Raw genomic sequence first — 23549 nt, 5'->3', positions numbered from 1 at the left:
CTTAATGCTGTATTTACCGCCACCCCTTCCTCTACTCCATCCTTCCTCTCCCTTCCGCCATCCCTCCTCTCCCGCCCCTTCCGCCATCCCTTTCCCACCAACTCGATGCAAAATCTACAAAACACGCTCCATATTTTGACGGTAATATTTCTTTTAAGTCATATTTTGAATTTATTTGCATTTCAATATTTTGTTCAACTTGTGGTATTGTGGAGGAGAGTTTTATCCAGTTGAGCTATAGCTTCATCTTTGTGCATCTGTGTGGCAGCATCCATCTTGTTCATGGTGTGTCAGAGGTGGGCGTCTCCCCCCCTCCTCCCACCATCAGTCTTGTTCATACTCTAGTTGGGTGACAGGGGGTGGACCTCACCCACCATCCCAGGCTGTAGTACACGCTCTCACCCACCCGAAGAGTTTCTCTTCGAAAGAAGAGAAACTTCTTTCGAAATGAAAGAAGTTTTTTTTGGAAAGAAGAAAAGAAAAAAAAATAACTTCTTTCACCCTATGCCCCCTGTTACCTAGCAGTAAAATAGGTACCTGGGTGTTAGTCAGCTGTCACGGGCTGCTTCCTGGGGGTGGAGGCTTGGTCGAGGACCGGGCCGCTGGGACACTAAAAGCCCCGAAATCATCTCAAGATAAGTCCCAGATAACCACCCCGCCATCCTCCCACCTTGCGGTTACCTTCTGATGGTTCCCAGGATCAACGTCCCTACGGCCCGATCTCTGACTAGGCTTCCTGCTTGAAGGTCTGGTCAACTAGGCTGTTTGATGCGGCTGCTCGCAGCCTGATGTATCATTTGGAGATGTATGTTGAATTCTCTTTTGAATACTTTGGTGGGTCGACTGGTTGCACCCCCATTACGTGTAGCCCAAATTACGACTGAATGGTACTGATTGTTCGCGTTTCCAGTGACGCTTCTTGACAGTGAACCAAGTATTTCATTTGTCTTGTCGAGGGCGATGTTTTATTAATGTCTTGAACGTAGATCTTTGCTAACAATCACCACCAAGTCTCGCACTGAATATCAAAATATTTTTGTGGTGTGGTAAGCCATTATGAGCGTTCATACTTGGGTTATTTATATCTGTCAACGTTGGCATGTGTCGCGCATTCTCTCTCTTGTATTTCCTGGAAATTCCTATTCTATGACGGGCCCTTGCACTCCATCCCTCTTGTCTCCTCCTTCACTGTACCTCCTCTCCTGCCTCACTGTGCCTTTTCTCTTTCACTTTATGCAATATTCTTAGTCATTATGGGGTAGAATATGCAGTGTCCTTTGTATTGTGCAATTTGATTGTCCGTCTGTGCTGGTTAGGGTGTTAACGAGTGTGGTGAGAGAGGTGAGGTAGTTATCAGGATCAAGCAGTTGTTGTTTTTAGATTCAGCTACCCAGAAAAAAAAGTCCCGAGTAGCACGGGCTATGGTGAGCCCGTAATCAAGCAGTAACCCAGTACAACTATATAGCACGTGGGAGGGATACGAGGACGATGGTAGGACGACTGAGTGAAGGAACGACGATGAACTGATTAGACCATCAGGGATCGAATGGCGACACTGCAAGAAGCAAGACCATCGGTGTACGGAGCAGACCAAAGGCTTGCTAGGTGACGACCGAGGAAAGGGTGTGTGTTGGGCAACCCGTTCTCGCACTGTCTTATAGTCAATATTGTCTTATTAAATACGTGCATATGTGACATACTAATTTATTGTGAATATTTTAGTTTACCTTGAAAAGCTTCATAGAAAACACCGACCTTACCTAACCTTCTTAGTATGTTAAGATAAGCATCTTATTGCTTCGTAATTACAATTATTACCTAACCTATACCTATAATAGGTTAAGTAATAATTGTAATTACGAAGCAATAAGATGCTTATATTAACATACTAAGAAGGTTAGGTAAGGTCGGTGTTTTCTATGAAGCTTTTCGAGGTAAACTAAAATATTCACAATAAATTCCTATGTCACACATGCACTTATTCAATAAGTCAATATTGACTTAAAGAAAGTGCGAGAACGGGTTGTGTTGGGTGGGGTTGGGTGGTAAGCAAGAGGTGTGCAGGGTACCTGTGTAGTGTCGGGAGGGCGCTACATGTCTGAACTTGTTGCTTGTGTTTGCAGCGCCATTACAAGAACGAGACGAAATCAGATGTGGCTCATGATACGTTGTGTGAAGATGAAAGATGATGGTTCGTAAATAGCTCTGTTCTTCCTCGAAAGCTGCGGCAGTGGCTCTGCAGTGCCTCAAGCTTAATGCAGTTCCTTTCAAGAACAGTCGCAGCAAATCGCTACTTAGAAGACTGTAACTGCGCTTGTTGGGGTTGAGTGTAGGTGTGACTCTCCGTCACACTGTTGGTCAACAGCTATGCCGTTTTATTGAGGCGTGATGCGACCAGGTGAAGCAGCCAGCAACACGGCAGCGGGGATGGTGAGGTGTGTTAGCAGTCTCCTCACACAGTCTGCCATGAGGCAGCAAAACTGTGCTCCTTAATGTTTCTTGTCGACAGAATTGTTAATAATATGCTGTATAAGAACGCCAACCATGCGACGTTAATATACAAGGAGTGCTGACAGAGCGTGGACTCCTCTCCTCTCATACAAAAACCCGAAGTTTAATGACCTGGATGTTGAGAAAGCGACGAATAGGCTGCTCTCACGCGACAAAAGATCCTGCGATTAATGTGTGGGGTTGGCAGAGGTGTGGCTGGCGTGTCCTAGTGCTGCCACTCTTGGTGCCAGGCACAGGGGAGTGGAGGAGACCTGAGTGCAATAATACTTTAACTTCAAATTTCTCTCTAAAACTCGGTGTAGCACGTTAAAGGTCGTGTCTTGTTTACCTCTATTTTCACAGTTCCCAGGTTTTATGAACACCAGAAATAACAACCATTGCAAGTTTTAATGACGAGAGTAATGAAGATGATTAATAGGGAGATTAGGCGAGAGTGAAAATGTTTGCAATAGTTAACAGTGAACTCGAGGTGAATTACTTATTATTAATAGCGTTACGAAATTTTGGGACTGAAGCCTAGTCAGGTTCTGAAACCAGGCAGCAGTTATTGAGCGTCACAGGACCTGTGTGTCCTCCACCGTTAGTGTCACCCAGGGAGCACTGTCACCCAGGGAGCACTGTCACCCAGGGAGCACTGTCACCCAGGGAGCACTGCCAGGAACAACAACTGGCTCTGTTAAGCCGGTTGAACAAAATATTAAGTTTGGGATTTGCCAAAGAGGCAAATTTTTAGACTGTGCTTTCACAGTCTAAAAAAAGCTTTTCTTTAAACACATTGACCACCACCGTGTGTTATATTATTTACAAGTAGGGAGATGATTTTAAACGCAAAGATTACTATGGATTTATGTCATTTTGTAGTCGCGTCTCCAAGTTAGACTGTTGTGCTGGCAAGTGCTACATCCATCCACAGGTGTCAAGTGTGTCTTTACCGAGGTTTGTTTCACACAGCATCGCAAGCTTTCTCCATAATATAATTTGTAACGTAAGCTTGGTGTTGGTGTGAGCGTCGCCTCACACACACAGGCTGCCTTGGCCTGCCTGTCTGTCTGCCTACCAAGGCTGCCTTGGCCGGCCTGTCTGCCTACCAAGGCTGCCTTGGCCGGCCTGTCTGCCTACCAAGGCTGCCTTGGCCGGCCTGTCTGCCTACCAAGGCTGCCTTGGCCGGCCTGTCTGCCTACCAAGGCTGCCTTGGCCGGCCTGTCTGCCTACCAAGGCTGCCTTGGCCGGCCTGTCTGCCTACCAAGGCTGCCTTGGCCGGCCTGTCTGCCTACCAAGGCTGCCTTGGCTTGCCTGTCTGCCTACCAAGGCTGCCTTGGCTTGCCTGTCTGCCTACCAAGGCTGCCTTGGCTTGCCTGTCTGCCTACCAAGGCTGCCTTAGCCTGCCTATCTGCCTACAAAGGCTGGCTGTGCACTGTACCACCTGCAGCCATAGAGTAACGCTGGCGACGTGAAGGTACAGTGAAGCCCAAAGAGTTGTTGTTATAGATTCAGCTACTCGGAACAAGTTCCAAGTAGCACGGGCTATGGTGAGCCCGTAACTTACCTGGCACAGGAGCGGGGCAAGAAGCACGGGCTATGGTTAGCCTGAGCCCACAGAGAGAAGTATGGCATAATAAGCACGTGATGATTTCTTCCTTCAATAAATTGCGGTGACGTGCGGAGGAGAGCACGAGGAGCGAGGTGGTTGCCTCTGGCACACTTGCCGGGGAGGGGAGGCCTGGTTACTAGTGGGTGCATTATGGAGTCGTACTCCAGCTCCCGGGCGAGACCACACTTAAGACTAAGACTGGTTAGGTATCGGTGTACTGCGTGAAGTTTGTTTCTTAACTATCGAGACCTCAGCTCTTCTTGACTTCAGCTTATTATATCTTACTCTCTTCCTTCCCTTCCTTGTCCCCCTCTTCCTTGTCCCCCTCTTCCTTGTCCCCCTCTTCCTTACCCTCTCCAATCCCTGTCATCCCTCACAATCATATTTCAATATTTTCGCCCCCCCCCCCCCCAAAAAAAAAAACATTGCTGTGCGGCTGCAGTTACATTCAGCTCTCTCAGTTGTCGTTCTTTCCCCACAAGTGTTGGTCGGGCCTCAGGCCTTCCTGACGTTCCTCCGTTACATTCATTATCAATGCTTGTGATCCTTCCAGTTTCGTCGACAGTTCCAGTCTGTCCTCTTCTTGAATTCGCTTACCGTGTGTGTGTGTGTGTGTGTGTGTGTGTGTGTGTGTGTGTGTGTGTGTGTGTGTGTGTGTGTGTGTGTGTGTGTGTGTGTGTGTGTGTTGGCGGACGGGCAAGTAAATGATCTTCGGGTGGGTTCGGTTGCACTCGAAAAACTGTCATGTTAATATCAATTAACAATTAATACCTGTGTATATTAATTACCACTACTGCTTCATAATCGATTAAATTGATTTTTCCCAGTTTTTCCAGCGTCCAAGTAGCACGGGCTATGGTGAGCCCGGAGTGAACTTACTGGCCCAGGAGCGGGGCTGTGCACACGCACCATCAGACTACCTTTGACAAAGTAAGTCAGGTGTTTCCCGGGGTGACACGTCAGTTTTTTGGGACTGGTTGGAGCCACACTTCTCGGAAATGTGACTTGAATTGTTTATTGCTGAAACACATCTTGTCCCCAGAAGCTTTCGAAAATAATCCGTGTTGTTTACGGCGAGGCGTTCATGAGGTGGAGGACGGTGGGTGATTGGCTGTTGATTGGGCGATGGTTGGTGGCTGGGAATGGTTGTGGGAGGTGGTGGTGGTTGTGGTAATCGGCTGTTGTTGGCGCGAGTTAATGATGATGTTTGTGACAGGTTATGGGGTACGGCCTCCCTCTAAATATAGGTGATATAACTAGGCGACTTTTTCCCCCGTTGATGGGAGCTTGGTAACCCTGCCTCGGATCTTACCTGATGAACCGGGCTGTTGTTCTGCGCGCATCCACCAGACCCTCCACAAGGAGGCTTGGTTAGAGACGGTTCATCCTCAGAACCAATTCAAGGTAGCATCAAGTCGAACCTCAAGGTGGTCGTACTATTATCTTAAGAACTTGCCTGTGATCAGCTCACTTACGGGCTATTCATGCCCGTGCCACCTCTTGGGTGGCTTAATCTTTATCAATCAATCTGTGATCAACAGTTAAAGTAAAATGACGTGTAAGTGGTACAGCAGTCTGTCCTCTAAATACACTGCATTTTGTACGTTATGATCCCCACCGGTCAGAATACGACGTACTATGAAAAGTGGCGGACCACAAACGCCCACCTTTTTTTTTCCGTTGGTTGCTAAGTTCAGTTGGGTTCCTTGGGTTGGCGTGGGTGGCTCACTACCCCATATTATGTCCGATGTAGCGATTCAAGAGAACGGGTTTTTAATAGTGTTGTCATGGTCCGGTGAGCCAGAAACCTGTTGGTGCGTAAAGCAGCCGCCCCGCACCTGTGTATATGACCCCGTGACGTCACCTTGGTGGGGCGGAGGTCCTCACGCCTCTCACCTGGCAGGTCACTCTGGTAGTGGTGCTGGTGACCTTGGTGAGCGCTGAGGGCACGTCCTCACCACACTCTCACACGCCCCCGCGCACGCACGCACACGCGCGTGTGCGTGCGAGTTTTCAGTTACGCACGTACGTGTATGGTCACAGTTAGTCAAGTGGTTAAGGTACCTAATACTCCAGTTGCATAGTGCTGCTGGCTGTCTGAGTTTGAGTCACTTTTTTGTAAGAGTGCTGGGAAGACGGGACACCACGAGCATAGCTCTCATCCTGTAACTACACGTAGGTAATCACACACACACACACACACACACACACACACACACACACACACACACACACACAGACTTATCCTTTTACACTCCACATCTCTCCATGGCATTTTCACTCCTTACTCTATTTTTCGAAATAAAACTTCTGAAATCATCTTCCCCCTCCCCCACCATTGATCGTACCCCCATGATCTCTGGAGCACAGGTGGGCGCCGCCGCCACCACTCCCTGCTCACCTCAGCCTGCATCTGTCCCCATCATGTGGGTGCTCTCCAGGGGTTCATTACACCAGGGAAGGAGATGAGAGACGCCCCCTTCCAGCAGGAGTGTGTGAAGGAGAGAGGGTGGGAGGGAGGGGTATACCTCGGCGCTGTACCACTGCGGTATACCTCGGCGCTGTGCCACCAGGGTATACCACAGCATTATATCATGAAAACTCTGAACATAAACACCAGGGGCACCATCTTACTGCAGCTTGTGCTCATTGCACAAGCTTAAACTCATTATAATACTCCGTGTGTTCATTATAGCGCCCTGTGCTCATTGTATCACGTCATATCCGAGGTATGGTGGTCGGGGGAGAGAGAGAGATACCTCGTCATTGTCTCCTATCATATTTTATCTTATTTCTGAAAGGTCGTTGTAAAGCCTGGTCACTGTATGCTTAGAATATCATCTCTGTATACCGAGTGTATTTCTACTTTGTATTTGATCTGTCTGTTTGGACTTAATTTTATTAAGTCATTTTATTTCGCGTATTATTCCCGTAAGGTCTTATTTCGGCGAGACACTTTGGAACCTTTTACTGAATGTGCGTGTGTCCAATTTGAAGGATTTTAGGCATTCTGAATAATTTTGTTTTAATGGATGCAAGCAACTATTGCTCTTTTGAAGTTAAAATACACTGTAATTGCTTGATTGTAGTTGTTGGTCATAATTGAGTACGCTATAGATGTGGTTTATGAAGATTGTAAGCAATTCGTGACAGTCGTTGTCTTAATACGAGTTCAGCTTCTTAACGGTGTGGTCATCATCTTGGTTATGAGAGGTGAGTTGTATACGTTGTTGATTTTAGATTCAGCTACTCAGAACGAGAAGTTCCAGTAGCACGGGCTATGGTGAGCCCGTAAGTGGAGGCTCTTTGGAGCCATTATCTGTATCAATAGCTGATACTAGAGACCTGGCGGTGGATGGGGGTCTTCGTGGTGGTTTTCAGCCCTGAAGGGCTGGCTGTACCAGTTATGGAGCTGATAGCGTTAGTGTAGATCTCTAGGTTTTCCGTTTTTTCTTTGACTGAGAGTTTGGCTGAGCAGCGCTGTCGTTGTAGATTGGTGAGGTGGCCTCCATGAGGAAGGTGTCGTATTTGTGGTGCGGCGGTGGAGCTCCTACCAAGATTTCCTCGTCTGAGGAGTCCGTGACCTGTAGTTGGTGTTTTCGTCATTCGCTTCGCAGCCTGAGGTAGGCTCGGGTGTCGTGGATTGGTGGTAGAAGCTATTTCAGGAGCGTTGGTGGTGCTGTTAGTATTTGTAGACAGTCTGTCTGCTAGTGTAGCTGCTGAGATGGTGATGGTAGGAGTGTTGGGAGCTGGAGAGGGAATTACCTCCTGTTTGTGTCACCCGGGTCATGGGGGGGGGGGGTTTCTGGAGTCTGTTGAAATCGACCTCGTGGTCGTCCTGGTGGTAGTCTCCGGAGTGGTAGTGGAGGCAGTGAGACTTGCGCCAGGGGCTATGATGGGGTCCAGGCCATTGGCTAGGTATAATGTGTTCAGTTCACCGACAAAACTGGTCCGGCAAACCTTTCCGCTAGTCTAATAAGACCAGGAATAATGCCTGCACGTGATGCAGGAGGGCTGCGAAGGAGCTTGTGGGGCCTTGGGTCCCCATTGTGAAGGCTGGGTCGCCTGGTTGGAGGAGCCAAACTTTGGTAAGGCTGGAAAGTCTTCTAGTCGGTTGGTGGGAGCTGAGGTGGTGGGTTGAGCACTTGGGGCTCTGGTCGCGGAGGTAGAAGGGTTGTTTCTCTTGGCTTCAACCTGGGCCTTGATGTTTTCCTGTCTGCCTACCGCTGCGGCGGCAGCGGTAGGAAATTGCGGGGTGATTGCCATCACAGAGCAAGCAGCGATGGGCTGTTGCCTTACATATGGAGTAGTGATGGTCTAGTGCGCACAGGCGGCACTTCTGGACAGGGTACTGGCACTTGTTAGTGGGGTGGGAGAGCTCGTAGCACTTGAAGCACTGCTGGATCTCATGGTATCTTTCATTTTTTACTTGGTGGGGTTGTATTTGTAAGCCGAGGCAGTAGAAACCTCGTGTGGCAGCCTGGGTGGCCGCAGCTATGGTGATGAAAGTAATCTTCATTGGTGATTTGGAGTTGTATACCTATGTTGTGGTAGTTATACGTGAGGCCTCGAGGAGCGAGGGGACGATGGAGGGATGGTAGTTGGAGGGTGAGGGGTGGAGACGTGGTAAATGGTGGTGGTGGTGGTAGGAGTGACTGGACTAGTGATGGTATTTGGGGGTTATGGTGGTGATGGTTGTGGTGACGCTGCTGGTGTTGGGAGTGGACCTGGTGGTGGGTGTGGCGGTGCTTCTGGCGCCTGGTGGTGGGTGTGGCGGTGCTTCTGGCGCCTGGTGGTGGGTGTGGCGGTGCTTCTGGCGCCTGGTGGTGGGTGTGGCGGTGCTTCTGGCGCCTGGTGGTGGGTGTGGCGGTGCTTCTGGCGCCTGGTGGTGGGTGTGGCGGCGCTTCTGGCAGTGTTGGCACCAAAGAGGCACAATGTTTCTGGGAAGAACCAACCCCCTCCTCTCCCCTCCCTCGATTTCCTCCGGCTCCAAGATATGTGTTGAATGAGATCGTTGTTAAATATATAAGGGTCGGGGGGTGGTGGGTGGGGGGGGGGGGGGTGGTGGGGGAATGCCATAAACTAGAAGGCAATACAGGGTACATAGGGGCAGAGTAGGGCATGTTGGGGCATGCGTCCTCTTGTGTTTGGTTGGGTATATCATCTTCCTGAATGTGGTTGTAGGACTTACCACTTGTAGTGGTATATATATATAAATCCCCCCCCCCCCTTACACATACACACACTGGCGTGAAGTCACCAGTGGAGTCTGCAGAGTTCAGTAAGTAATTATCAAATGAAAGCCCAATCCATTGAGTAAAATATGATTTGGTGTTCACAATAGTCTAAGTCTGTGGGAATGGGAACACTGTTTCAAATTAGTAATATCTGATTATTAGTGAAGTAATTATAATCCATAATTATAATCATGAAGTAATTATATAGTATATAATTAAGTAATTAGTGAAGGTGAATGAAAGGACCAATGTGTGCGTGTAAGTGTGTTATAAACCAAATTTTCGAACAACTTATACTTTCACAAGGGGCTGTATACAATGTTCAGAACACTGCATTGAAGAAGGTTCCAATACAATGGAACCTTTTGGAACTTTCTCAAGGTGTAACAGGTTCCAACCAGCACCTTGAGAAAGGATGTAAGTTACGTCCGAAAATGTAGTTTTTAATACATTTTCAAATTGGACCTTTCCTTCGCCTTCATTCAAGCACTACGGCCTTCTAGTAAGCGTCTCAATATTACCAGTCTTAAATGGGGGCTCTTACAGGGCTGCAGAAATGGCCTCTTGCCAGTCTCGAGAATGCAGAGTGCCTTAACAACGTATCAACATCAGCTTTACATTGGGGGTTTAAAAGGCCTTGTTATGCAGCCTGTTTGTTGTCTTCCTGAGAGTTGAGTTTGCTCGTTAAAACAAGATCGTCCGGGGTTATTGGTGTTGGCTTACGGGTTTGTATTCCCTGGCGCTTGAGTTTATGTGATTGGTATCAAAACGAAGCTGAAATGTTGTTTTCTTGGACTCCTTAAATTCTTAACGAGTTATGTGGACCAGCTGGTGACTCTGCTTTTGTGCGCCACCTGAAGACTCTGCTTTTGTGGAGGAGCTATATACTGATGTGTTATGAGAGGATTACATGGCTCACGCGACGCCTTACTCTCAGGCTCGACGTGACGTGCCGTGCCGCGCCGCGGCGCAGGACTGATGGCGAGGCGTTCTGGCCAGCGTGACGCAGGAGGCGGAGGAGAGCGCGTATTCGGCCAAAGTAATAACTGATGGTTTAAGGCCGTGTGGATAACACTGACCTCCACCATTCAGTACCCGCGCCGCCCTCACAGCACACTGAAGATGGCAGCCTTATTAATGTAACTTGATATCGGCACCTCAGTTAATAACCTGGGAGATATTTTTGGTGCGAAATATTGGCACCCACACTCGAAGATGACAACTTACACCTCCGGGGGTGCCAAGTGACCTACGGGAGGCTTGAGGAAAGAAACGCTCCTTGCAGGTGGGGTACTGGGAGGGATTTCACGATTTCGAATGCGGACATGCGGTGCAGAGGTGGGCTGGTGGGCAGTATGGTGCATGCGTCCGCATGCCGTGCCAATATCTTGACCCCCAAAATAACTCTTAACTTGTCAACTGTTCCGTGACAGCTCGTCTGCTTTATGGGGAAGTTACTCAGCCGCCAGCATCACCAAGAACGCCTTGGAAGGTGGTAAGGAAGCTGATGATTAGGGGCAATGGGTGTGTTGGGGCTGCTTGTGTGTCGTGGGGTGCACATGACGGTATGTGTCGTGGGGTGCACATGACGGTATGTGTCGTGGGGTGCACATGTTGTGCGTCGTGGGGTGCACATGACGTGTGCGTCGTGGGGTGCACATGACGTGTGCGTCGTGGGGTGCACATGACGTGTGCGTCGTGGGGTGCACATGGTGTGTGTGTGTGTGTGTGTGTGTGTGTGTGTGTGTGTGTGTGTGTGTGTGTGTGTGTGTGTGTGTGTGTGTGTGTGTGTGTGTGTGTCGTGGGGTGCACGTGACGTGTGTGTGTGTGTGTGTGTGTGTGTGTCGTGGGGTGCACGTGACGTGTGTGTGTGTGTGTCGTGGGGTGCACGTGACGTGTGTGTGTGTGTCGTGGGGTGCACGTGACGTGTGTGTGTGTGTGTGTGTCGTGGGGTGCACGTGATGTTGTGCGTCGTAGAGTGCGTCAATCTCCAGCACGTGTTGAACCCCCCATGAGAGATTTGGATTCTCCTACCCCCCCCCCCTCCCCCTTCCAGGAGTCAGCTGGAAGGGAGGGAGGGAGCCAGTCACAGCACACACACACACACACAACACACTGTGGTCTCCAGCGAGGAGGGTCTCGTCACCCCAGGAACGTAACTAATCTTCGTGAACAAGTATAATGACCCAGGATTTTCATTATAACCCGCGTGTGGTCACGACCTCATAGCTTCCAATACCTGACAATTGTGTTTGCAAGCCGCACTGGGTATTCAGGACTCCCTATCTGATTGGCGTGGCTGCCTGCGTTACCAGCACATCAGATCATCTGGCATCCTCGGCTGAAACATTAGAAAATGTTCCATTTTTATATATGGAATATCACCATATGCGCGAAGGCACCTGCTGTAGAAACAAAGTGAACTTCAATAGACACCGAAAATCATTGATACATACAAAATTCCTCGTTCAAAACCAATCTTTGCTGTACAGAAATCCAGAGTCGGGTGGGATACCACGTGGGGCAGACCTGACGTCAAAAGCCACCCCCCCCCCACGTCATCTCGCAGGGATGCCGACAAGAAAGGCTTGTGAAATGCAGATATTATCTTCGAGAGTGGGTGAAGTGGGTGGCTGTGGCGGCGGCGGTGGCTTGGCTTTGAGGTGTGGGTGGCGGCGGAGGCTTGGCTTGGCTTGGCTTAGTCAGTTGTAGGCACCTCACAATCCTGCGATCGCCAAGTGCGCCTCAAACACACATACACACTCACAATATATGGGAATCCTCATGTGATTCAGAATCTGGTTTGCTTCTCACTGGTATTTCCCCTTTATTTTTAGTACTAATCTTAGATTTGTTAAGACTTCACCTTAAACAGAACTCGTGATCCTATTTACAGGAAAGACATTCGTGTCGAGTTGGTCTGGCGTTACTGCCTTTACCGACGCGTAAGACAAGGACATTAGTGGAAATATAATTATTTTAGAATGTTTAATAATACATTTATTGACAAGTATTCATTAAATGATCTTGTAGGAGGAACGTATGATTAACACGTATTCATACACAGTACACACGGTCAGCAGTGGACCTGAAGCCCGGGGTCCTGTCTATTGGTAGATAAGGTGCTTGTAATGTTGCTCTCTTGACCCTCCTGAAGGTGCAGCTGCCTCGCATTGACCCTCCTGCACGTACAGCTGCCTCGCATTGACCCTCCTGCACGTGCAGCTGCCTCGCATTGACCCTCCTGCACGTGCAGCTGCCTCGCATTGACCCTCCTGCACGTGCTGCTGCCTCGCATTGACCCTCCTGCACGTGCAGCTGCCTCGCATTGACCCTCCTGCACGTGCAGCTGCCTCGCATTGACCCTCCTGCACGTGCAGCTGCCTCGCATTGACCCTCCTGCACGTGCAGCTGCCTCGCATTGACCCTCCTGCACGTGCAGCTGCCTCGCATTGACCCTCCTGCACGTGCAGCTGCCTCGCATTGACCCTCCTGCACGTGCAGCTGCCTCGCATTGACCCTCCTGCACGTGCAGCTGCCTCGCATTGACCCTCCTGCACGTGCAGCTGCCTCGCATTGACCCTCCTGCACGTGCAGCTGCCTCGCATTGACCCTCCTGCACGTGCAGCTGCCTCGCATTGACCCTCCTGCACGTGCAGCTGCCTCGCATTGACCCTCCTGCACGTGCAGCTGCCTCGCATTGACCCTCCTGCACGTGCAGCTGCCTCGCATTGACCCTCCTGCACGTGCAGCTGCCTCGCATTGACCCTCCTGCACGTGCAGCTGCCTCGCATTGACCCTCCTGCACGTGCAGCTGCCTCGCATTGACCCTCCTGCACGTGCAGCTGCCTCGCATTGACCCTCCTGCCCGTGCAGCTGCCTCGCATTGACCCTCCTGCCCGTGCAGCTGCCTCGCATTGACCCTCCTGCACGTGCAGCTGCCTCGCATTGACCCTCCTGCCCGTGCAGCTGCCTCGCATTGACCCTCCTGCCCGTGCAGCTGCCTCGCATTGACCCTCCTGCCCGTGCAGCTGCCTCGCATTGACCCTCCTGCCCGTGCAGCTGCCTCGCATTGACCCTCCTGCCCGTGCAGCTGCCTCGCATTGACCCTCCTGCCCGTGCAGCTGCCTCGCATTGACCCTCCTGCCCGTGCAGCTGCCTCGCATTGACCCTCCTGCCCGTGCAGCGGCCTCGCATTGACCCTCCTGCCCGGGCAGCGGCCTCGCATTTCGCGCTGCTGCACGGGCAGCTGCCTGCGCTTTCTCTCTGCCTGCCTCTCAGGAATTTGGCAGGTGTGCAACAGCGCCTCAGGTTAGGTCACGTAGTACTCGCAAGCCAGTATATTGTGGCATCTACGGTATGTGTGTGTTTTGTGTGTAGTGTGTGTGTGTTTGTGTGTAGTGTGTGTTTGTGTGTAGTGTGTGTTTGTGTGTAGTGTGTGTTTGTGTGTAGTGCGTGTTTGTGTGTAGTGCGTGTTTGTGTGTAGTGCGTGTTTGTGTGTAGTGTGTGTGTGTGTGTGTGTGTGTGTGTGTGTGTGTGTGTGTGTGTGTGTGTGTGTGTGTGTGTGTGTGTGTGTGTGTGTGTTGTTTGTGTGGGGTGTGTGTACACGTGTGTGTGTACACGTGTGTGTGTACACGTGTGTGTGTACACGTGTGTGTGTACACGTGTGTGTGTACACGTGTGTGTGTACACGTGTGTGTGTACACGTGTGTGTGTATACGTGTGTGTGTACGTATGTACGTGTGTGTGTACACGTGTGTGTACGCACGCACGTACTCTTTGCATTTAATGTTTGTGGCTGCAGGAACGTGCTATTAGCTCCTGGACCCCGCCTTTCTTGCCGTCGGTTGTCTAATGTACTGACTGTACCCGTAAAGCAGCTGTCTAATTCCCAGGTACCTATATACTGCTAGGTGAACATGGCATCAAGTGAAAGAAAATCTGCCCATTTGTTTGTGCCTCAACTGGGAATCGAACCCGGACCCTTATGACAACGACCCCGCCCGAGCGACGTCCACTCGGCTACGAGGACCGAGTGCGTGTCGTTACGTATAAAGCAGCGACTTGCCTGCATGATGCACCGCACAACAGCAAAGTGGATCATACTACCATTCTCGACACCTTGACCGGCGCGAACATGTGTGTGTGACGCAAATTTAACATTACCGTAAAAGTGATGATGTTGACACTTGTAAAATGTTGTGGTGCGTGCATAAGTGCGTGCGTGCATGCGTGCGCGCTTTCCAGTCCCCTGGTGTTATAGTAATGGTTGCCGAGCCTCTCGCTTCTGAACACCCTAGTGTACTAACTTAACACTTCTGAACATCCTAGTGTACTAACTTAACACTTCTGAACACCCTAGTGTACTATCTTAACACTTCTGAACACCCTAGTGTCCTAACTTAACACTTCTGAACACCCTAGTGTCCTAACTTAACACTTCTGAACACCCTAGTGTTCTAACTTAACACTTCTGAACACCCTAGTGTACTAACTTAACACTTCTGAACACCCTAGTGTACTAACTTAACACTTCTGAACACCCTAGTGTACTAACTTAACACTTCTGAACACCCTAGTGTAGTAACTTAACACTTCTGAACATCCTAGTGTACTAACTTAACACTTCTGAACACCCTAGTGTACTAACTTAACACTTCTGAACACCCTAGTGTACTAACTTAACACTTCTGAACACCCTAGTGTACTAACTTAACACTTCTGAACACCCTAGTGTACTAACTTAACACTTCTGAACACGTCTGGGACTCTACTTCCCCCGCCCGTGTTCATGCTTTTGATTCTCTCCGCTTCGCCTCTTCCGAATGTTATGTGACAATTATGTTGCGTTTTCTCCCGTTTCTAGCGTGATTAGACCTATTTATCTCGGCCTTTCCTTCTGTTTCAGTGGCCCATGTTGAAGGAGCTCTCGTGCGACCATCCTCTAGAGCGTGTCTTGACCTGGGGCCAGATTCACGAAGCAGTTACACAAGCACTTACGAACCTGTACATGTTTTCTCAATCTTTGGCGGCTTTGTTTCCAATTATTAAACAATGAGCTCGGAAGCACCACGAGGCTGTTTATAACAATAACAACAGTTGAATGGGAAGTTTTCATGCTTGTAAACTGTTTAATAAATGTAACCAAAGCCGTCAAAGATTGAGGAAAGATGTACACGTTCGTAAGTACTTGCGTAAGTGCTTTCGTGAATCTGGCCCCTGCTCTGTGAGAGGCTGTGTTGTTTTGCTGTGGGACTTAACCTCTTGATTCGATTTCCTTTTTCTTGTTTTTATGTTATTAATCTCAAGGTGCTTATCTGTGTGTGTTGATGTCTGCTTGGACTCTTGGGCCCCAACTCATTTTTTTATTTCACAGGTGGGTCCATAATGTAGACTTGTATGCAGCCCTGTTTTTGTACAACCCACAGGTCTAGGCGTACACCTTGGTGGGTGGTAGATACGCGCGCGCGCACACGCACAGGGGTCTCGTAGCCTGGTGGATAGCGCTCAGGACTCGTAATTCTGTGGCGCGGGTTCGATTCCCGCACGAGGCAGAAACAAATGGGCAAAGTTTCTTTCACCCTAAGTGCCCCTGTTACCTAGCAGTAAATAGGTACCTGGGAGTTAGTCAGCTGTCACGGGCTGCTTCCTGGTGTGTGTGTGGTGTGGAGAGAGAAAAAAAATAGTAAACAGTTGATTGACAGTTGAGAGGCGGGCCGAAAGAGCAAAGCTCAACCCCCGCAAAAACACAACTAGTAAACACACACACACAGACCTTTGGGGGGGACCAAAGAGCCAAAGCTCAACCCCCGCAAGCACAACTAGGTGAGTGGAGACGCACGCGGAGAGTGAGCAAGCTCCGGAGATGTCTCGTCACCACCTCGTGACGAGACCTTTAAAATGAAAATACCTAAAAACTGTCCACCCCCACACGAACCTCACGAGGCGAGGCGGAAACACTCGTGACGCACCTGGAGGCGGGGTGATGGGGTGGCAAGTGATGGGGTGGTATAATGATGTGAGGGGGCAAGTGATGGGGATATGGTAGGGATAGTGGTGGGGGTGTGGTCATGTGGAGACAGTGTGGAGGAGAAGAGAGATATGGGGGGGGGGAGTTGTGTGTGTGGGGCGGGTGAATTGTGGGGGTGTGTGGGGGATTAAGGTTAACGATAGATGATGCGGTATTGAGGCGTGGTGATGGGGGGGATGATGGGGGGGGATGATGGGGGGGAGAGGGGGGGTGATGGGAGGGGTCTGATAGGGGGGAGAGAGAGAGGGAGGGTGATGGCACACTATGGTACGATGATTTAATTGTTCGGAATTCACCTTATGCAAGAGAAAACACATTCGAGAAACTCGGAAAAGGTGGCGCCAATGCTGTGCCTTTTTACCCGCAGGACGTGCAGGTATGTGCCAATTCCTTGGGCCCGCCACCAAGTTGCGCCAGCGTACGATACTCTCTGGCACCCTGCGAAGCATATTGACGCTGGCGCCATGGTCAATTTTTGTCATGGGTCGCTGGGTCGCCCACTTTGAGGAAGCTTGTACTGCCTATAAAAGGGGGCGTGAGGCGGCGCCTGGGAACACTTGCTGGTGGAGAGTCGGCTGGTAAAGGTGTGGATAAGGAAGCTGAACTACTCGTGTCGGTGGGTGCAACTTTGTGCTATAGTAGTGCACTGGACATCGAATGGCAGAATTGGAAAACAAGAATCTTGTCTTCACATATATTATCCTCGTCGCGTTCTTAGTGGTGTTATATATGGTGTTGGAGGGGGTCGTGTTCTAAGAACATGACTTTATAACCCTTACCCTCTCCAGACCCTTTCCCGTTCCAATCCCAGTGACGTGATTTGATCACACTCCAGCGTATTCTGACCCCCTACTACCACCACCTTCCTCGGTGCGAAGCCAACGTTCTCACTCATCCTTCGTCGCAGTAAAAGGGACCATAGGACCTCCCGGTAACTGCATCCTCTCTCTCCTCGGCCCAACCACAGGAGTCCAGGACACTCCTCACACCCACAAGTTTTGTCCTCGTCTTCTCGGATTGTTGATATAATGGAGCACAAGTCCCTGGCCAGCACCTACTTCACCCTGCTCTTCTGCCTTGCCTTCCTCTACATCGTCCTCGAGGCACTCTAGGACACCTGACGGCCATCAGTAGAGCTAACCTTCAGCCAGGCAAGATTTACATCACGCTCTGAGGCAGAAGTGTACTTAAAAGCATCGTTCGTGGTAGATTACTGTCAGACCTTACCAACTATGAATGAAAACCGACATCTTGCTTACACATACGGCATTCTCCTGACTTTCCTGCTCGTGCTCTATCTCTGCATGCAGAGCACCTTCTTCTAAGTGAAGATTTTGAATTTTGTATTTTAATATAGTAACGAATTTCACATTAAGATGTCTGTCGGCGAGCATTTGAACTTGGGCTACACTTACGCCATTCTTTTGGCCTTCCTCATTGTCCTCTACATCGTTTTGGACAGTGCCTTCTATTAAAGACCAAGATTAAGCAAAAATAAACGATATATATATACGTGTGGCCTGAGACGAGATCAACATGGATGAACACAGAAGCCTGGGTTGCACTTACCTCATCTTGGTAGTGTTCCTCGTGGTCCTCTACGCAATCCTGGAAGGAGCCGTGTACTGAGCTCAACTTGTCTTTGATCATTTTGGGCGCTGCATACTTGGCAGCAGTCATAATGCCGAGCAGGTAATAAGATTGTCCAGCTGGCCGTTCTTCTGACAACACTCGACGCCTTCAAATAACAAATACTTCAATATGGAGACTCAAGTATTTGGCTGTACCTATGCTGTGCTGCTGTGTTTCCTCTTGGTCGTGTACGCCATCTTCCAAGTCTGACTCACAGCCAAGAATGCACTAATTCACCATCCTTGCTGTCAGAAACTTAGAGAAAAGTTTCTTAAAGTGCCAAAGGCTCGTCCTATAGTACCCCAAGGTTGAGATCCTGGAATACGCTGGAGATCCTTCGCCTCCCTGCTTGTTGGTCCCAAAACCTCCCATCCCTAAGTCTCCACTTCCTCCTCCACTCCTTACGAACGTGTAAGATTTTAGAGATTTTAGAGCGTATAAGATTCCAGTCGGCGCTGTTACTCAGTTTGGATCGTCGCCGCCTGTAGACAATATCAGAAGTGGTAATACATATTTCTGAATTTGGCCTTTTCAAATACTTTTAATGTGTATATATATTGCCTTAGTAATTGAATCAATAATGTGTAGGTATATTTGTAACATTAAGCCTTTGTCCCCTCGCACACAGCTCTACAGCTCTCGTCAGCGCCATCTCGAGGAGCAAGTGAAGATAAAAGCAGGGAAGACTGCGACCTGCAAGTTGTCCAGGAGACCCACAAGGATTTCAGCCGCTGCCCATCACGCCATTAGTGGTCATCGCCAGTGACAAACGACCATCTCTCTTCTGCTATAAATAGTGACGAATTATATCTGATTCAACAGAGTATTGTATACGAAGCTTGTCGAAATAATCTTTACCATTTATTAAGTTTTGCTGTGAGGCAAGCGTCTACCATGGATTTATACCTTCTGTCACCGGTATTTATGAAGAAAATGATCCGGCGGCCTTCTGCCACAGCAGAGGGCCTTCCGGAGAGCGACCAGGACCCCGCCGAGCTTGAGGATACGTCGAGGCTTGTGGCTGACGACAGTCATGCCGAAGTTGACCAGGAATTGGAGGAGATGGAGGCTCTAGCCAGGCGAGGTCGACGGCGGTCTAGTCTGGACCGGATGTTGCGCCAACACGCCTACATCATCATCTGCGCACTGTGCTACGCCTGCTCCCTTCCAGGCCACAGGACCTGAGCCCGCGCCACCTACACCGCCTCCTGCACTAATTATTGTTCTAGTCATCCTGCAGGAACAAAATATTTGTCCGCATAAAGTTAGAAATGGTAGTTTTATGCTCTGTGACGGTTGAGAAATTGTGTACCTTTTGTTAGCCCATTTGACATTGAGAGTAGGTGTAGAGGCAGGGGCTTAGTTGTCAACCATAACAGCTTATTATATCTGTTATGGTGGACCAGTGTAGTCATAAACGTAGAGTTGTTGTTTAGTCAGCAGATTGATGAAGAAGCATGTATATACCGCAGCAGTGTGACCACGGTGATAGGAGCGCCAGGTGTTGCCAGCACTTAGTTCAGACCTTGGCTGATAGTGGGTGAGCTGACAGGCAGCAGTGAGGTTGCCTGAGGTAGGGGAAGCAGCCCAGTAGCAGTAGCAGGCACCTGGTCACCGGCGAGGATCACGGGGCTCCGTGCTACCTTGTGTAGCCGATTATTTCTAAGCAGCAATGTTTTGCCATCTCATGTTTGTTTGGCTGTATGTCTTTACTCACATTACTTGTAAAGGGGGATGATAAGCTCTCGTGTGTCGCGAGACTTGTGTTCACTAATGTACCCCTTAGAGAATACTTGACTAAACATTGTATTCTTTTATGCTGAAGAGGCTATATTGTGATCATTTATCAATAATAACTACTTGTATTGTTATAGCTTGTTTGTTCCAGTTTGTCAACAAGGAAAAACAAATTACCAACCGCTGTAATATAAACTTATGGCTGTTTCTTTTTAACATTTGCAAGCCATTGCTATCACTAAAACAGAGTTTGTATCACTAGACAACTCGAAATGAGTAACAGGGCTACTGTGTGAATGGAAATAGTTATATAAACTTTTTATATCTGTGTATTCGATAATAAAGAATATATTTTTCTTGGCTTTAAGTTCCCCCCCCTGAAGAGCGGCGGCCATCAGTGGACACTGATATTGTGGCTTTGTTTCTCTTCTTCTTCTTGGCACTGCTTCTCGACTAAAGTTTACATCCTGCTTTTATTTATGAAGAAAATAATTTGAGAGCTGGACAGTTTAAGGCTACGGAGAGTGGAATGGCGGGGACGGTATGAGGCGTGTGTGTGTGTGTGTGTGTGTGTGTGTGTGTGTGTGTGTGTGTGTATGAGGCGTGTGTGTGTGTGTGTGTGTGTGTGTGTGTGTGTGTGTGTGTGTGTGTGTGTGTGTGTGTGTGTGTGTGTGTGTGTGTGTGTGTGTATTCACATAGTTGTGTTTGTGGGGGTTGGGCTTTGTTCTTTCGGCCCGCCTCTTAACTGTCAATCAACTGTTTTTCTCCACACACACACACACACACACACTCCAGGAAGCAGCCCGTGCCAGCTGACTGACTCCCAGGTACCTATTTAGTACCTATTTACTGCTAGGTAACAGGGGCATTCAGGGTGAAAGAATCTTTGCCCATTTGTTTCTGCCTGGTGCGGGAATCGAACCCACGCCACAGAATTAAGAGTCCTGAGCGCTATCCACCAGGCTACCAGGCCCCTAGCGTGTGTGAGGGTGACGGTAGGACGCATTGTGTGTGACGGCAAATGAAGATACACTACAAGATGACCTGGACAAACTGGAGGAATGGTCTAGAAAATGGCTGCTAAAGTTCAACTCAGGAAAGTGTAAAGTAATGAAATTAGGCGAAGGGATCAGAAGGCTGAACACAAGATACCATCTGGGAGGTGAAATCCTGCAAGAGTCAAATAGAAAGATCTGGGGGTTCATATCACACCGAACCTGTCCCCAGAGGCCCACATCAAAAGGATATCATCAGCGGCATATGCTAGGTTGGCCAACATAAGAACTGCCTTTAGAAACTTGTGTAAGGAATCGTTCATGACCCTGTATACCACTTATGTCAGACCAATCCTGGAATATGCAGCTCCTGCCTGGAGTCCATATCTAGATAAACACAAGGCAACGTTAGAGAAGATTCAGCGGTATGTCACCAGACTTGTCCCGGAACTGAGTGGTATGAGCTACGAGGAAAGGCTGAAGGAGCTGAACCTCACATCCCTGGAAAACAGAAGAGTAAGGGGAGACATGATAACCACCTACAAAATTCTCAGGGGAATTGATAGGGTGGACAAAGACAAACACGAACAAGGGGACACAGGTGGAAACTTAGTACCCATATGAGCCACAGACACATTAGAAAGATTTTTTTCAGTGTCAGAGTAGTTAGTAAATGGAATGCACTAGGAAGTGATGTGGTGGAGGCTGACTCCATACACAGTTTCAACTGTAGATATGATAGAGCCCAGTAGGCTCAGGAATCTGTACACCAGTTAATTGACAGTTGAGAAGCGGGACCAAAGAAACAAAGCTCAACCCCCGCAAGCACAAATAGGTGAGTACACCCCCCCCACACACACATACTCACACCCCCCCACAACCCTCCCCCCTTCCCCGAACCAACTAGGAAGCGCCCCGTAACAGCCGTCTAACTCCCAAGTAGCTATTTCCTACTAGATAACAGGGGCATCAGGGTGAAAGAAACGGTACCCATCTTTTTCCGCCGGCGCCGGGAATCAAACCCGGGACCACGTATCCAGCGTTCTGTCAAATCAGCCACCAGCGCCCTGTGTGAGGGTGACTACAGGAAACGGGATATGGTGAGATAAATCATGCGGTGACCCACTTTGAAGGTGAACTTGTAATTGTCGGGGAGGAGTTGGAGGAGTGGTGATGCTTCTACTGGCGCTGCTCTGCCCAGGTCCCCACCAACACCCCCAACACCCCCCACCAACACCCCCCACCAACACCCCCCACCAACACCCCCCACCAACACCCCCACCAACACCCCCACCAACACCCCCCACCAACACCCCCCACCAACACCCCCCACCAACACCCCCCACCAACACCCCCCACCAACACCCCCCACCAACACCCCCCACCAACACCCCCCACCAACACCCCCCACCAACACCCCCCACCAACACCCCCCACCAACACCCCCCACCAACACCCCCCACCAACACCCCCCACCAACACCCCCCACCAACACCCCCCACCAACACCCCCCACCAACACCCCCCACCAACACCCCCCACCAACACCCCCCACCAACACCCCCCACCAACACCCCCCACCAACACCCCCCACCAACACCCCCCACCAACACCCCCCACCAACACCCCCCACCAACACCCCCACCAACAATACATAGACCTTAGAATCCACTGATTCGACTTCTTTTTTTTTTCCAGGGAAATTCCTGCGCGGGCCCTAAGCCTCTGGCTGGCCCACTAAGTGTTTGGTTGTTTTTGTTTTGCTTAGACGGAGTGAGAGTATTTATGAGCGCCTCTAGACCACACGTGTCTTCCCACCCCCACTCATGTGGACCGACATGGTGATGGCTTGGCATGCTAGTTGAATCTGACAGCACATATGTTGCACTCATAATATGACGTCAGCCCAATGCTATTCTGTCCGTGTAAGAATAACACTTGCATGACGGACACAAATGGGAGATGAAATCCTTCATGAAAAGTGGGGAGGGAGGCAGGGGGGAGGGGGAAGGGAGGGGGGAAGGGATGGGATGGAAGGATGGATCATCTAGAGGTTGATATCACAACAACCCTGACTCCTGGGGCCCTCTTCAAGTGGATATCAGCGGAATATGCGAGGATAACCAGCATTCAGAACTACCTGTAAACATTTATGCAAGGAACCGTTCACTGTTGTATACCACGTATGTCAGACCAATCCTGGAGTATGCGGCTGAGGCAGACTCCATATACAGGTTCAAATGTAACAATGATACGGCCCTGATTGGCTCAGGAACTTGTGCACTAGTTGATCGACGCAGCATCGCGTTGAAAGGTGGGACCAATGATCAACGCCATCTCCCAGTACAATTAAGCGAGTACAGTTACGTGAATACAAAAATAACACCTTAAGAGGAGATGAGGTGACAGTTGAAGATCGTAAACCACGCGTCGCTGCCTTGGGGGGGGGGGGGAGTAACACGCCGCCACCTCCTTCGGGTGGGGGTGGCAAGCCGCTGCCGCCTGCGGGTGGGGGGTGGCAAGCCGCTGCCTCCAGGTGGGGGTGGCAAGCCGCCGCTGCCTGCGGGTGGGGGTGTTGGCACTCGCCTGGTCCTGGAGGCTGGCCAACCTCCTCAACTCACGATCTGAAATACAAATGAAAGCGCGTAAGTGGATGTGGGTGGCAGGGGGGGGGGGCAAGTGGGCGGGGTGTGGGTGGCAGAGGGGGGGAGGCTAAGTGGGCGGAGAATATCCGTTGTGACAGTCCTCTGACAGAAGGGGACGGGGACGGGGACGGGTGGAGAGACAGTCACAGAAACAAAGAACAAATAGTCTAAA

General features: G+C 49.8%; 1 protein-coding gene and 1 long non-coding RNA gene across 5 annotated transcripts in view; both read left to right on the top strand.

Annotated features, from left to right (window-relative positions):
- LOC123763004 (ligand of Numb protein X 2) overlaps positions 1-23549 on the top strand; it is a 281655-nt gene that overhangs the window by 99207 nt on the left and 158899 nt on the right. The gene's annotated exons all lie outside the window — the stretch shown is intronic.
- LOC138350280 (uncharacterized) lies at positions 16697-20093 on the top strand. Its single transcript, XR_011222052.1, has 2 exons — positions 16697-18504; positions 18630-20093. It is a non-coding gene; the product is annotated as an uncharacterized lncRNA (long non-coding RNA).

The sequence above is a fragment of the Procambarus clarkii genome, chromosome 5 (assembly GCF_040958095.1).
Source record: "Procambarus clarkii isolate CNS0578487 chromosome 5, FALCON_Pclarkii_2.0, whole genome shotgun sequence".
NCBI classification, from domain to species: domain Eukaryota; kingdom Metazoa; phylum Arthropoda; class Malacostraca; order Decapoda; family Cambaridae; genus Procambarus; species Procambarus clarkii.
Note: the sequence above shows the minus strand (reverse complement) of the source record. Positions and strands in the feature narration are given on the sequence as shown.